Here is a 14319-nt window from a genome sequence, read left to right as displayed (position 1 = left end):
GACCATGCAAGTTCTTTTTATATGACAGGTTCTCTCACCGGTAGGATATGAAAATGTCTTCCCAACAAGTGCCTGTGATGTTAATTTGAAAGGGTGGTAGTAAAATCGGTATGACTCAGTGGGGTCTTTCCGATATATTATGTTGGTGTGTTTTGCTGAAATCAAATATTAGGTTTCATTTGTCAGACAAGTTACTTACTTTTTGATATATCTAGGCAATATTAATGAGGTCTATGGGAGCCAAGATGTACAATAATGAAAAATTTAAGCCTGTATGACAACCTTACTTGAGAAAAACATTTCATTTTCTTCTAAGTGCTAACAAGATATAAGAATGGTATTTACAAAATGTAATGATGAACTAAAATTATAATAGACTATGTACAAAGGTTATGCGATGTAATTATGATGAATATAATCCAAAGAATTGGTTATATCACATGTATGTGTGAATGGTGATTAATATATTTGTGTTTTATTTTATTTTATAATATTATTGCATATGTTCTAATCTTTTTCCTTATACACCATATTAAGGTCAATTCAACTCTCACAACGATTAAACTTAAACTTATGGCTTATGTTTTCTTGACAATATTTGGTTCCATTATAGGGGCCTTATTTATTATTGGATAAGGATAATATTGGACCTAGCGTAGGAGTTGTAGTAGGTAAGACCACTAGGAAAAGTGATTGTAGATGATAAGAAAAAAATAATATGATGAATCTTAGTGCATACTTGTTAAGCACACATAAATATTGAGAAGGGGGTGAATTAGAATATGCTAAATTATCACCAAATCCAACATAACATGAAAAATATCACCAAATATTACATTAATATTAAAGTATCTATGAAAATGATAAACACAATCACACATCAAAACATGAGAACATCAGATATACATGGAAATCGATAAGGGAAAAATCATGCAAAGAGAATAACTACTTGGATCTACTACCAAAATCCAACTTCGCAAAAATAATAAAGAACTTACAATATTTTGTAGGCACCAACCTACATAAATTACAACTTCAAATGGAGACACCAAACCCTAATCATATTTGTGCACACCAATCTATAAGAGACACCAATCCCCCACTCCAATAAGTTGAGCACTAACTTAGATAATGACCTACACCAACCCTAAGTACAAACAAGAGATACAACAGATATATTATGTAGAACTTTAGAACTAAATCTTCGACACCTATCTAACCTAATCTACATCAAAACATTCACAATGTGTATAGTATCTATGTCTTACTTTGTAAGTTTCAACTCATTTGCACTACTCCTAATTGAGTAAACAACTTGCATAAAATTTATCACTTCCACTAATAACCACACCTTGGAATGAATCTAGATTAAAAATATATATGTATTCTTATATTAATTATATTTACTTGTTAGCCTATAATATATTTACAATATTTGTAAGTTGGTCACTAACATTTTCCTTATACCAGACATGTAATTGGCTTGGTCCTAAAGCCAACACTTTACACTAGGAGTAGGGACACACTTATATCAAATGTGTAATAGTATTGGTCTTAAATCCAACACAAATTACACGAGGAGTAGGTACACACTATGTGTTACCCAAGAAAAACTCAACTAGCCTCAAGCTACCTTCACATGCTTCCTTCAGTTGGTGCACAATACCATTTTGTAGTGCATCCATTAGAAACATCAGCATAGTTAGTAACCTAATAAAGTGACCACTTTGTCACTTATAATTTTTTGTCCACTTGACCAAATCATCTAAAACTCTAGAATATCCTATTCTATATGACATTTTTCTTTACTTCCAAACTGCAAACCGTAAAACATCATTGAAATAGAATGCAATATTAAACATCATGCTAGTGCAACTAGGTGCACATATTGTCTTTGAGAAACAAACCTTAGAAACATATCGCAAACACTTCTAGACCTCCAAAAATAATTGAAATTGGTTCATTATGATAACATTAACATTAGTAATCTCTATCATTTATTGTTATCAAATTCTTTGTTATGAAATAAACACAAGTAATTAAAATTTCAACAAACTACTAGATACCTTAACATTAATGACATCACTGACAACTACTTTGACATCAATGAAAACACTTTTTTTAATCTCCCCTTTTGTCATTGATGGAAAACCACAAAATTCTCCCCCTGTGACTAAGAATGATCTTTGTTAACAAGCATATCTAACAACTATTTTCTCTTTCTCTCCCCCACTTTGACATGAATGGAAAAGGGACACTATAATACTTTCTGGGTGAATTCACAAAGCTGGTTCCCACTTTTGCCAATGAAGGAATTTGGCGAAAGTGGGAAGTTCAATTTTCTAGGTGTTCAAGCGAAATAGGGGTGTTCGCTCGAACTACCCCTGGGAGTTTGATTGAACCACGTTGCGGACCTGGGTTCGCTCGAACCATGGGTATGAAAAGTACGGGCCAAAATCAAGAAAATCAAGCCCATTGGTTCGAGCGAATGGGGGTTCACTCGAACCCCTCATGGTTCGAGTGAACCCCATTCGCTCGAAGTACTGTTCATTCAAACCCTCCAATTAGAGGTTTCTCCCAAAAAATTTCAGAGTTCTAAAGAATTAATGACTTCGAAGCTCTGGTTCAAAGCACGAATGAAATAATCTTGATAATCCAAAAATATTAGATGGTAGTACTCAGAGCAAGCTTTCCAACGAGTATAATTTTGTTATATTTTGAATTTATTATGTTCTTGTTTTTTTAATTTTATGGAAAATTGTTTTTTCACCAAACATGAACTTCTCTGTTCAATGCATTGGGAAAAATAAGAAACTAATTCAAAAAAATTCTAAAAAATATCTATGCCCTTGGTATTGATGTCTTCTTTCTAACAAAAAAAATAAAATTGAATTTTGATTTATATAGAACAAGTTATGTGTTCAAACGTAAACCTATGTTTGAATTATGACTAGTCGGACTTCAAAACTATATAAAATGAAAAATATTGAACATATCACTATAAAATCAAATGCAAGCCCTGGATATTGATGTTACAAACCAAAATTCAAAAGAATTGAGTTTTAATCATTTATAGAAAAAAAGTTATGCATTTCGGGAGGCACATCACTCTTAAAAATTGTACTTTGTTGTAAAAAACTAATTTTCGAGGGAGATGGAAATTTTTTAAAAAAATCCTTCAAAATAATTTGAAAAATTTTTATATAGAATCTACAAACAAAGTGCTAGAAATCACTAATTTACATCATCTTCAAATTTTTAATAGTTTAAAGTTATAGTTCTCAAAAGTTGAAGATTATTTTAAAAATGTACATCTCAGTGTCAAAAGTGGCAAAAAAGTGGGAACCATTATTGTGAGTTCACCCTTCTCCAAGACTTTCTCTCCCCCTAGCTAAAATAATTCATGCAACGATACATTTTGCACTTTACAACAAGACCATCATGTCAACTTGCAGTAGGGAGGCAACAATTCCCCTAAATCTATACTTCCTCTTAAATTAAAAAGAAGAGAGATATTTCTCATATTCTGCTTGAAATACTCAAATGTCTTATCATACTTCACCTTTTTGTACCATGGCCAACTTTTATCTTTTTTTTTCCCAAAAGACATTCTATTTTTGTGATCTTACTGAGGTCATAATATCCTATTGCAACTTTCTACAATAGGTTTGTCAATATTTTCTTCTATGATTTCATATTTTTTTATAATGGATGAAGCATTGTAGGATTTTCATTGGATCCATCACTTTTTTCAATTTGTGCATGTAATGTGGTATGAGAAATTGTTGATCTTTTAGTTTTTTGTTTCTCTCTTTCTTTTCCACACTTTTTTAGTTTCATTTCTTTGATCAACATAGGTTCTTTCCTTTCTATCCGATTTAGATTTCTTCACAAAAATAATTCTACAATGTCTTGCACCGTGTCCAAATTTGTTGCACTTATAACATATGACATTGAAATCAACCAAAGGATCAAATACATTTCTGCTCACAAATTTATTCTTCCGTGTAGGAGACCTTCTACAACCTACTTTGTTATATTCATAATGATTGTGGGGTATGTGCAAGATCATGGTGTGCCAAAATAGGCCCTTAAGTGGCAATGAAATTTCAGAAAATCAGAGTTATGCAACTTGACATGAAAATTTGAATAAGTTGTGAACATTATTTTTAAAATATGTAAGAAGAGAATCTATAGAAAATTGAATGTAGTTTCTAAGCTACTAGTTGTTTTTTGGAAAAAAAAATCCTATTTGATGAAAATTTCAAATTTCAATGCAGTGGTACTAAAATTTCAGGAAAAAGATAAGAAGTAGACGTATGTTTGACCACCCTAATCACAATCAAATCATAATATTTTTTTATAATATTTATAATATAAGTATTAGACTCATAGTACAGCTTGAGTTGGCCTAGTGGTGGAGAGCTTGTGCTCTTGAAAGAGAGGTCACAAGTTCAAATCCCATAGGGGTAGGGTATGTACATCTTATTGGCTTCGGCCTATTACCGATTAAAAAAAGAAAAAAGTATTAGACTCATATCCGGATGTGACACATATTTTTTTGTAAAATTTTATTAAGTAAATAATTATTTATGAATTTTTTACTACAACTTTTCAGAAATTTAGAAACTCCTATGTCTGACCACCTTAGCTTGGTCAAAACCTTATGAATTTTTTAAAATTTTTTTTCCCCTATATTAGACAAAGCATAGGATGTGATGCATGTTTCAGATTCAAAAAATGTTATACTGTTTGAAAGTTATGAGTGTTTTTCAACTAGTCTATCAATTAGGACTATTGTTAGAATTCAATAAGAAAATAAATAATAATTATTTATTAAAGTCGAAATAAGACAAGCCTTATATTGTTGGAAAGTTGAGAATGTCCTTAAAAAACCCTTTTCATTTTATCAATTTTGGCTACAAAAAAAGTCGTTAGCCACCAGTGTAAAGTCTGGAAAATCAACGAATATTGAAAAACAAGTTTTTTTGGTTGACTTTCCAGGCTTGTCACCTCGAAGCCAAATCCCAAAGTATTCCCGAGCTGAAATTTGAAATTTGAAAATTTCACAACACAAATCGGATATCCGATTTTAATAAGTAAATTCACTAACTAAATTTGCACATAATTAATCTAATGTTTATTAATATATTAATATATAATATTTTAATATATTAATTTATAAATAAATTAGTATATGATATTAGGGAGAGGGAGAGGGAGAGGGGGGAGAGAGGGAGAGAGAGAGAGAGAAAGAGAGACTAAGACACCAGATTGTGTCGTTATGGTGTCCTAAGGGATCGTAGGACACAATATGACCCCTTAGGACACCATAGGACCCATAGCAACGCAATATGGCATCATAAGGGGTCATATTGTGTCCTAAGGGGTCATATGATGTCTTAAAGGGGTCATCTGACATAATATGACACAATATGACCCATTAGGACACAAGATGACTCATAATGACACAATTTGGTGCCTTAAGGGGTCATATGGTGTCCTAAGGGGTCGTAGGACACAATTGGTGTCATAAAGGGTCCTATGGTGTCCTGCGACCCCTTAGGACACCATAGGACCTCTTAAGACACCAAAATGTGTCCTAAGGGGTCTTATGGTGTCCTAAAGGGTCGTAGGATATAATATGACCCCTTAGGACACCATAGGACCCATAATGAGCCAATGTGGTGTCTTAAGGGGTCATATGGTGTCCTACGGGGTCATATGGACACCATATGACCCCTATGGACATCGTAGGGCCCCTTATGACACCATATGGTGTCGTTAGGGGTCATATGGTGTCCTAAGGGGTCATATGTTGTCCCATGACCCCTTAGGACACAATATGACCCATAACGACACAATTTGGTGTCTTAAGGGGTCATATGGTCTCCTAAGGGGTCGTAGGACACCATAGGACCCCTTATGACACCATATAGTGTTGTTAGGGGTCATATGTTGTCCCATGACCCCTTAAGACACAATATGACCCATAACAACACAATTTGGTGTCTTAAGGGGTCATATGGTGTCCCATGACCCCTTACAACCCCTAGGACACCATATGACCCCTTAAGACACCAAATTGTGTCTTTATGGGTCATATTGTGTCTTAAAGGGTCATGGGACAACATATGACCCCTTAGGACACCATATGACCCCTAATGACACCATATGGTGTCATAAGGGGTCCTATGGTGTCCATAGGGGTCATATGGTGTCTTAAGGGGTCATATGTTGTCTCATGACCCGTCAAGACACAATATGACCCATAACGACACAATTTGATGTCTTAAGGGGTCAAATGGTGTCCTAAGGGGTTGTAGGACACCATATGACCCCTATGGACACCTTATGACACCATATGGTGTCGTTAGGGGTCATATGGTGTCCTAAGGGGGTCATATGTTATCCCATGACCCCTTAGGACACAATATGACCCATAACGACACAATTTGGTGTCTTAAGGGGTCATAAGGTGTTCCATGACCCCTTATGACCCCTTAGGACACCATATGACCCCTAACGACACCATATGGTGTCCTAGGACACCATATGACCCCTTAACGCACCAAATTGTGTTGTTATTGGTCATATGGTGTCCTAAGGGGTCGTAGGACATAATATGACCTGTTAGGACACCATAGGACCCAAAGCAACCCAATATGGTCTCATAAGGGGTCATATTGTTTCCTAAGGTGTCATATGATGTCTTAAAGGGGTCATATGACATAATATGACCCATTAGGACACAATATGACCCATAACGACACATTATGACCCATTAGGACATAATATGACCCATAATGACACAAAATGACCCATCTCTCTCTCTCTCTCTCTCTCTCTCTCTCCCCCCTAATCTCTCTCTCTCTCTCTCTCTAAAATATGAGTTATAAAATCGGATATCGGATTTATCGGATATCCAATATCTGATTTCTCTCATTGCCATTAATGTGGCAACAGTAAAAAAAAAGGCGGCAAAAGGAAAAAAAATTGGGACCACAAATTTATACATTAAAATTAGATATCGGATATCCGATAATCCAATTTTTGTAAATAAAAAAGAGCCCCATGGGCCATTTTGTGGATTCCAATGGCCCATAGTTTGCATATTCTATTTTTTGTCAATGATCACGAGTTTTCAGACATGTTGAGACAAATTTGTGCTTTTGGGAGATTCTTAAAGTCAAATCTTACATTGTCAATCATTTAGGAGCATCTTTGTGGAGGTAAATGGGGAGTAGTAGTCGTCGGAAGTCTAAACGCAAAAGAAAACTTTCAAATGACCAAATTGAAGTGTATAGAGAAAGAGATAGAGAAGGTCAAAGGAGGAGAAGGCAAGGTATGTTAAATATTGCTAATGTTACTTCAATTGAAGAGGAAATTGAATTTGAAAATGTGTCACAACTTATTGAAAATGAAAATGTAGATTTTGAAAGTGAAAATTTTGAAAATGTTGAAAGTGATAATGAAAATGCTCAACATGTGGAAAATTTTGACATAGAAGGTGAAAATGTGGAAAACTTTGACATTGAAGGTGGAATTTCTCAACCAAGTGAACCATATGTAACACCTAATTACTTTAGAAATGAAGACCCTCTCAAGGATGAAAGACAAATTCCAAATCCAAGACCTTCAAGAACCCCAAAATGGTTATTTGAAATTGATGAGAACATTATTGTGAATCTTGAAGGCAAGAGGTCAACAAGAACCGTTCGGTTGTGGGATTTTGTAGGGACCCTTCTCGTGGCCTCGTAGGTTCAAACAGATCATTCGTAGGTGCCATGGATTCTGAGTTAGGGCCTGTCAAAGTTTGACAATTTTTAGCACTTAGGGCGCTCAAGGGATGACGCTGATAGGGTATGACCCCGAGTGTTTGACCGAGTGGGGGGACAAAATAGGAGCATACATAGGGTAATAATGCCTAATTGGACACGTCGGAGCTGATGGTTCGTCATCACCATGAGCAGAATGAGAAATTGGCCACACGACAACATTCGATTGAATGAGACTGACAATTTTTTTGCTAATCGAAAAAATGCTGCCTAATAAAACCGTAGGAAAAATTGAAAAACTGAGATAGGATTTTGTAGGGACACCTCTTGTGGCCTTGTTGTTTAAATGTATTGTTTGAAGGTGCCATAGATTCTGAGTTAGGGCCCATCAAAGTTTGACAATTTTTAGCACTTAGGGCACTCAAGGGACAACGCCGGTAGGTTATGACCCCGAGCGTTCGACCAAGTGGGGGGCAAAATAGGAGCATGCATATGGTAATAATGCCCACTTGGACATGTTCGAGTTGACAGTTCATCATCGCAATGAGCAAAACGAGAAATTGGCCACACGACAACATTCGATTTAATGAGACTGACGATATTTTAGCCAACCGAAAAATTGCTGCCCTAATAAAACCATAGGGAAACTTGAAAAAATGAGATAGGATTTTGTAGGGACCCCTCTCATGGCCTCGTAGGTTCAAACATATCATTTGTAGGTGCCATGGATTCCGAGTTAGGGCCCATCAAAGTTTGACAATTTTAGCACTTAATGTGCTCAAGGGACGACGTCGGTAGGGTATAACCCCGAGCGTTCAACCAAGTGGGGGGGGGGAAATAGGAGTACGTTGTTATCACTATTTAAGAAATGGGTTTTCTTTTCCCATGATTGGCTAAGTTTTTGAAATTTTGAGTCAGGTATGCTATTAATTTCTTCAAATCTATTTTAGGTCTTTAAGGGTTAAGGGTTTTTAGTTTTTAATCACTCAAATGTCTGATCAAAACCCTCTGGCTTCTATTCCTACGTTACTTTATTCACTTAAGTAATGGGTCTTGGGGTCATGTGAAATGTCCCCCCTTGTTATTTGCCTAGGCGGTCATTAAATAATTGTAAAAATCTACGCCTTATGCCTTTTCCTTCTAATGTTGTCGAGTCCAGTAAGTGTCGCGCAACTTTCAGATGAATCTACAACTTTCGCTATTTCATTAGGCGAAGTTGCGGGTGTGTTATGCTCTGCGAAATAGCGAAAGGAAAAAGCATGTTCGACTATGTGCATTGGATCTAGTTTAACGAGACTCCATCTCGCTTTGAATCTAATGGCTGGCGTTGATTCGCAGCCAAAATGAGCGAGTAAATTACCTTTCGCAAAATGGCGAAAAGGTTTGGTGGGACCCAGCGGTGAAAACTTTTCCATGGCTAAAAGGCGATTAAGTTTAAAAGAAATCGACGGCCCGCATTGTTTTGTGCCTGAGAGATGCTCACATGTTATGCTCTACAAAATAGCGAAAGGTTTTTGGGCTTGGGCAAAAGAGGTTCATAAGAGGCATAACAGATAGGTAGGCCCTCGAGATCTGATGGCTAGTGCAGTTTCGTAGGAGAAAGATGCTCGAAAGATAGCTTTCACAAAACAGCGAAATGACATGGCGTTCCAAGCAAGTAGTCCAGCTGGTTGAGATGGCAAGCGAGACAATGACATGTGGCCAAAAGTCAAAGTGGTCAGCGAATTGGATTTAAGGACTAATGGGTGGGTCCAAGAAGATGAGTCCTACTGCAGGATAAGAAGTGACCTGGCAGATACAAGTGGCAAGGATGAAGTGGATCCCACTGATTTCTTTCAGCGAATAAGAAGGTTACACGTCAGTTCAGAAATGACCAAGTTCCAGGTGGGTAAAGTTGAGTCAGAAGACCCGCGTCTACCGGTTTTCAAGTAGGTTGTTAAGCATCAAGCAATTTTGATACGATCTAATAGTTCACGTGAATTCGTGAAGGTAAGATGCTAGTGTTTTAAGGTCTGCAAAATGGCGAAAGAGCTAGTGGGCCCGAAGAACAAACAAGGTATAAAGGTAAAAGATGATCAACTCTGTTTTGATCCAAGGGTTTTCATTGCTTCGTGGCTGCAAATCAATCGAGGATTAAGGCTCGCGAAATGGCAAAAGAGAAAAAGAGGTTCTTTCCATCATGACGTGGAATGACAGCTGCTACTTCTTTTAAAGCTTGATGGTGACGTGTCGATTGACACGTAGTTTCAAAAGGTGATTAAGGGCCCGCCAAGGTGTAACCAGCGGTTATGCAAGAAATAAGACACGTGGTTGACTCTGAACTAAACCCGAAGAGTTTTCCAGGGCTAATGGCTGAGTGCCACATGGCATTTGTTAATTGGTGAATAAGTGGGGCAAGCAATGTCTGGATAAAGGTCTCACTTAAAAGATGTTCGTCTCAAGATTGATCCAATGCTTCTCATTGTTTTGTGGCTCGAAGATGGAAGCAGATTAACCCCTGCGAAATAGAGAAAAACCATTAGCCATCAAGATGAGGTGCGGTTAGTGAAAAAGTTGATGGTCCCGGTAGGAGTTAAAGGTCGGGTGGTTAGAGTTCCATCCAACGCTTGGTGTAGCTTCGCGAAAGGAAAATGCTCGGGGGATAAAGCTTGCGAAATGGCAAAAAGGAGGTAGGGCCCAGATGTAAAGGCAAAGAGGTTAAAATAGTTTAAAGACCGATCAAGTCTCATCTGATCGGATGGCTGGTGCGATTTTGTTAGGCAAAATTGCTAGGATGTTATGCTCTGCGAAATGGCGAGAGAGCGAAAAGAAAATATACAAGCATGTTATGACCCGTTGGAGCGAAATTTTTGACTTCTTCTATGAATTCAATTTTGAAAGGACAGCCGAAGTATGCAGTATCAATGTCGCAGTTAAGAGCCCGACTATCATATATGATCTCACATCATTTGAATGAAGGCATCATTTTGAAAAATTGTTACAGAGAAGCGCTTGCAGAGAAAATTTCTTCAGTTGCAGAGCGAATTTCTTCAGTTGTAGAGCGGATTTCTTCAAGCCAAAAATAGGTTCTCTTGTACTCTTGTTTTGCAATTACTTGACGGTGTGTTTTAATTGGGGTTTTGATTTGTTACAAAACGGTTGGGGCTAGTAATTGAATTGCTTGGATAGTTTTTTAAGATGACACCTAAAAGAGAATTCTCAGGAAAGGTTAATTACCAGGAGAGGGCTATCTGCGATGATTTCCTAGAACAGTTGACAATGTCAACTAATGTGGAAACAAAGGTAAAGGAATTAGTGCCAAGAGCTCCTCGCCTAAAAATAGGAGAAGGATTGTATGACAAGGGCAACTGGCTAAGAGACCCTCAAATTAGTTTGCCTGGGTTGGGATTATTTAAGGTTGGATTTGGTATGAGAAACTCCCCAGCCCCAATGAACAGTATCTGGGAGTTGGACGTAGGCAAATTGGTGGTCCTTGGAGTATTCATGGATGTGGATCTCCTAACTCAGATTGCACACAACTATGACCCAATCACAAGGTGTGTTAAGGATATAAGTGGGAAAACCCTCATTGAAATAAATAATGAGGAGTTTAGAAATGCTTTTGGGCTTAGTGAATTTACCAATTTTTTAGAGCCTATTAATTTTAAATCACTAGCTCAGGTTTACAATGTGCAGAGGAACCACCTTAGAAATGGGCCTCTTAAATAATTCTTTGTGAAGATAGGCAGATTAATAGTTGTAGGACCTAACACTGAGGAGCCTTTCTCTTTAAATTTGTTCACCCTTAGGGCCAAAGGATTATACTGGTCACTCTACCAAATTTTAGGAGAAGATGCTAAGGCAAATATGCCAACTCATTACATGTTAATGATTGCTCAAATTTTGAATCCTTCTTTGGTAGTGACCTTTGATTATGCTTCCTATATCACTAATGCCATCCATGAAGGCTTGATAGGAATAAAGAATGGGAAAGTGGATAGGCCTTTTGGATGGTACTCCCTCCTCATGCATTTATTTTTATTCAAGGGTGGTGACTATTTTGCAAGTGGAATGGATATTGTGAAAGAGAAAGATGGAGAGAAGATGCCAGTGTAGTTATGGAGTACAATGATGTCATGGGACAGAGAAGTTGCTAGCTACTTAAAGTTTGATAAGTGTTTTGCATCTAAGATTAGGACTCTTATCTGTTCAGAGAATCCAAGAGTCCCTAAGGTTCTTTTGGAATTCATTAGGCCAAAAGAGTTTGCTGATGTAAAGCGGAAAAATCGAACCCTAGTCGTTCTCCCCTCCCCAACTCCAAGGAGAGAGAAGGGAGGGTCACTAGGGTTGATGGTTTTCACTTAGGGGAGACTTTACATTCAATAGAGGGGTTGAAACCCACAATATCCAATCCCACACAATGCAAGATTGGATTCTATATGAGTTTTAAGGGTTAGGACATCAAGGATACCCTCTTTTGTAAAGAAATGTGGATAGAAAGATTGAACTAGGAATGCATGTAAAGTAGGAAAGATTCGCTTATAAACAGAGATAGGGATATGAGATGAAGCTGCGGACCTGGAATTAGCAGTAAAATGTCGAGACGGTGTTGTTCTGCAAATTTGAGCGAAAGTTGACGGGACGATGGCGCCCGGCGTGCACACGGTCCTTTGAAAAATCCGCGAAACGAAGGTGGATTTGTTCGTCTCTGCACAAGGATTCCAGATCTTCAATTACAGCCGCGTACCTGCAACCTACACATAGAAAAGAGAGGATGATTGGGGGGTTAGGGATGAGGGGTTTGCCTTTAGGTCAAACCTCGGTTTTGGAATTAACCAAGAAATGAGAATACTGTAAATGTAAATGTTTGTAATGTAAACAAGTATTGATACCTTGTTGTAAGAATGTTTGTATTCTTACATGCGAAGGTGTAATGTATGTTGTATGTTGTATGTGATCTCCTCTTCAATGGTTGAATCCTTGTCTTGAATGCAACACTTAGCCTTGAATGGAGACTTAGAATGATCAATTGCTTGAAGAAATGCTTGAATGCTTGAATGTTTGAATATCGTTTCCGCCTTTTTTCCATCTTATCTTTCAAAATGAGAGAGGAAATGCAGTTTTTATACTTGTCAATTAGGGTTGAAAGACTGATTTTCCCGACCTTAGACCGACCAGGAAATATTATTTTCCAATTTGCAAACTTAAAGACCCAAAGCCCCAAAAGAGACCGGGCCCAAAATAGGGCCAGGGACCAGGGTGCTGGGCGCCATGGTCCTGGGGGACCAGGGCACTAGGCGCCCTAGTCTTGAAGGACCAGGGCACTGGGCACCATGGTCCCACCTCCAGGGGCAGCAGGGTGCAAGGAGGATCAGGCCAGGGTGCTGAAAAATGCAGTTTTTGGTGTTATAAGCAAGTTTCGGGGTCTCCATTCAGGTTCCGTGTTGCATTGCCATCGTGAAGACCCAAATGCAGTCGAAATTGCAAGTGTCACAATTTTAGGACGCTACATTTAGCCCCCACTTTAGCGGGAGTATAAGCGTACGCTCATACTTCCGGTAAAGTACAAGGAAACAACATTGAAAAGCTTTCACCACGTCAAGGAGGCAAGATACACCAAGTGCCCAGTGGACTAAGGATCTTACGACTTCGATTGACAAAGTAAAAGGGAAGATCATGAGGGAGAACCATGACTGTCAGTAGTAAGGTTCCCTCACTATGAGTCATGCAAGAAAGATATCAAAAATTTTCAAGGCAAAGCTAAATTTGTCAAGAAATTTTCAAGTATCTTGAAAAGATATGAACGGGATGTATGCCCCCCTACGTTAAAGCGATCGCACACGCCTCACCGGGGGTGATTGCTTTAAGGTAGTGATACATATAAGAAATGAGAAAGGAGCACGTTATCACAAGGATTTAGCCCCCAAGTGTGAGATAAGCCCAAGGATAATAGACACAAAACACAAAGCACAAGGTGACTTCGCTTTCCTCGGGGTCAGTATGCTGTATGATAATTCATGTATATCATATGTATGTATGCATAATTGTTCTTCATTCCCCAATCAAGGAAGGTCACCTAGAAGAAGGGAACACATGTGTCTTTTGAGTCAACATGAGAGAGACCAAAAGAGATCTCAATGTTTTGCATCGTCCTCAAGTAGACAACACTAAGGACAACAAATAGAAGAATGAGAATAACACATAGAAGAAGTGACAAAAGAGAGGAGGAGAGAATCTGCTATGCTAATGAACTAGTCTAGCATGTCATCTACCCCCCGATCTTGCTGATCAATATTTCGGGAAGGTAGGAAACATGCTAGAGGAGGAACATCCAACACAGCAGATGGAGCTATCACAAGATCCAAACAAGGGCTATGTTAATATCCCAAGCCACGGTGTTCTTGTCTAGGAGCTAGGATAAGTGCTTTAGAAAATTCATTAGATAGATGATTATCAATATCAACATATTCATATTCACTATCAGAATGAACAGGAGTAACATTTTCATCATGAATAACATTTTCATCTATATCATCATCAGGATTTATAAAAATAGGATCTT

Source organism: Cryptomeria japonica, chromosome 3 (assembly GCF_030272615.1).
Source record: "Cryptomeria japonica chromosome 3, Sugi_1.0, whole genome shotgun sequence".
Lineage (NCBI taxonomy): Eukaryota > Viridiplantae > Streptophyta > Pinopsida > Cupressales > Cupressaceae > Cryptomeria > Cryptomeria japonica.
This window is presented reverse-complemented; position numbering follows the sequence as displayed.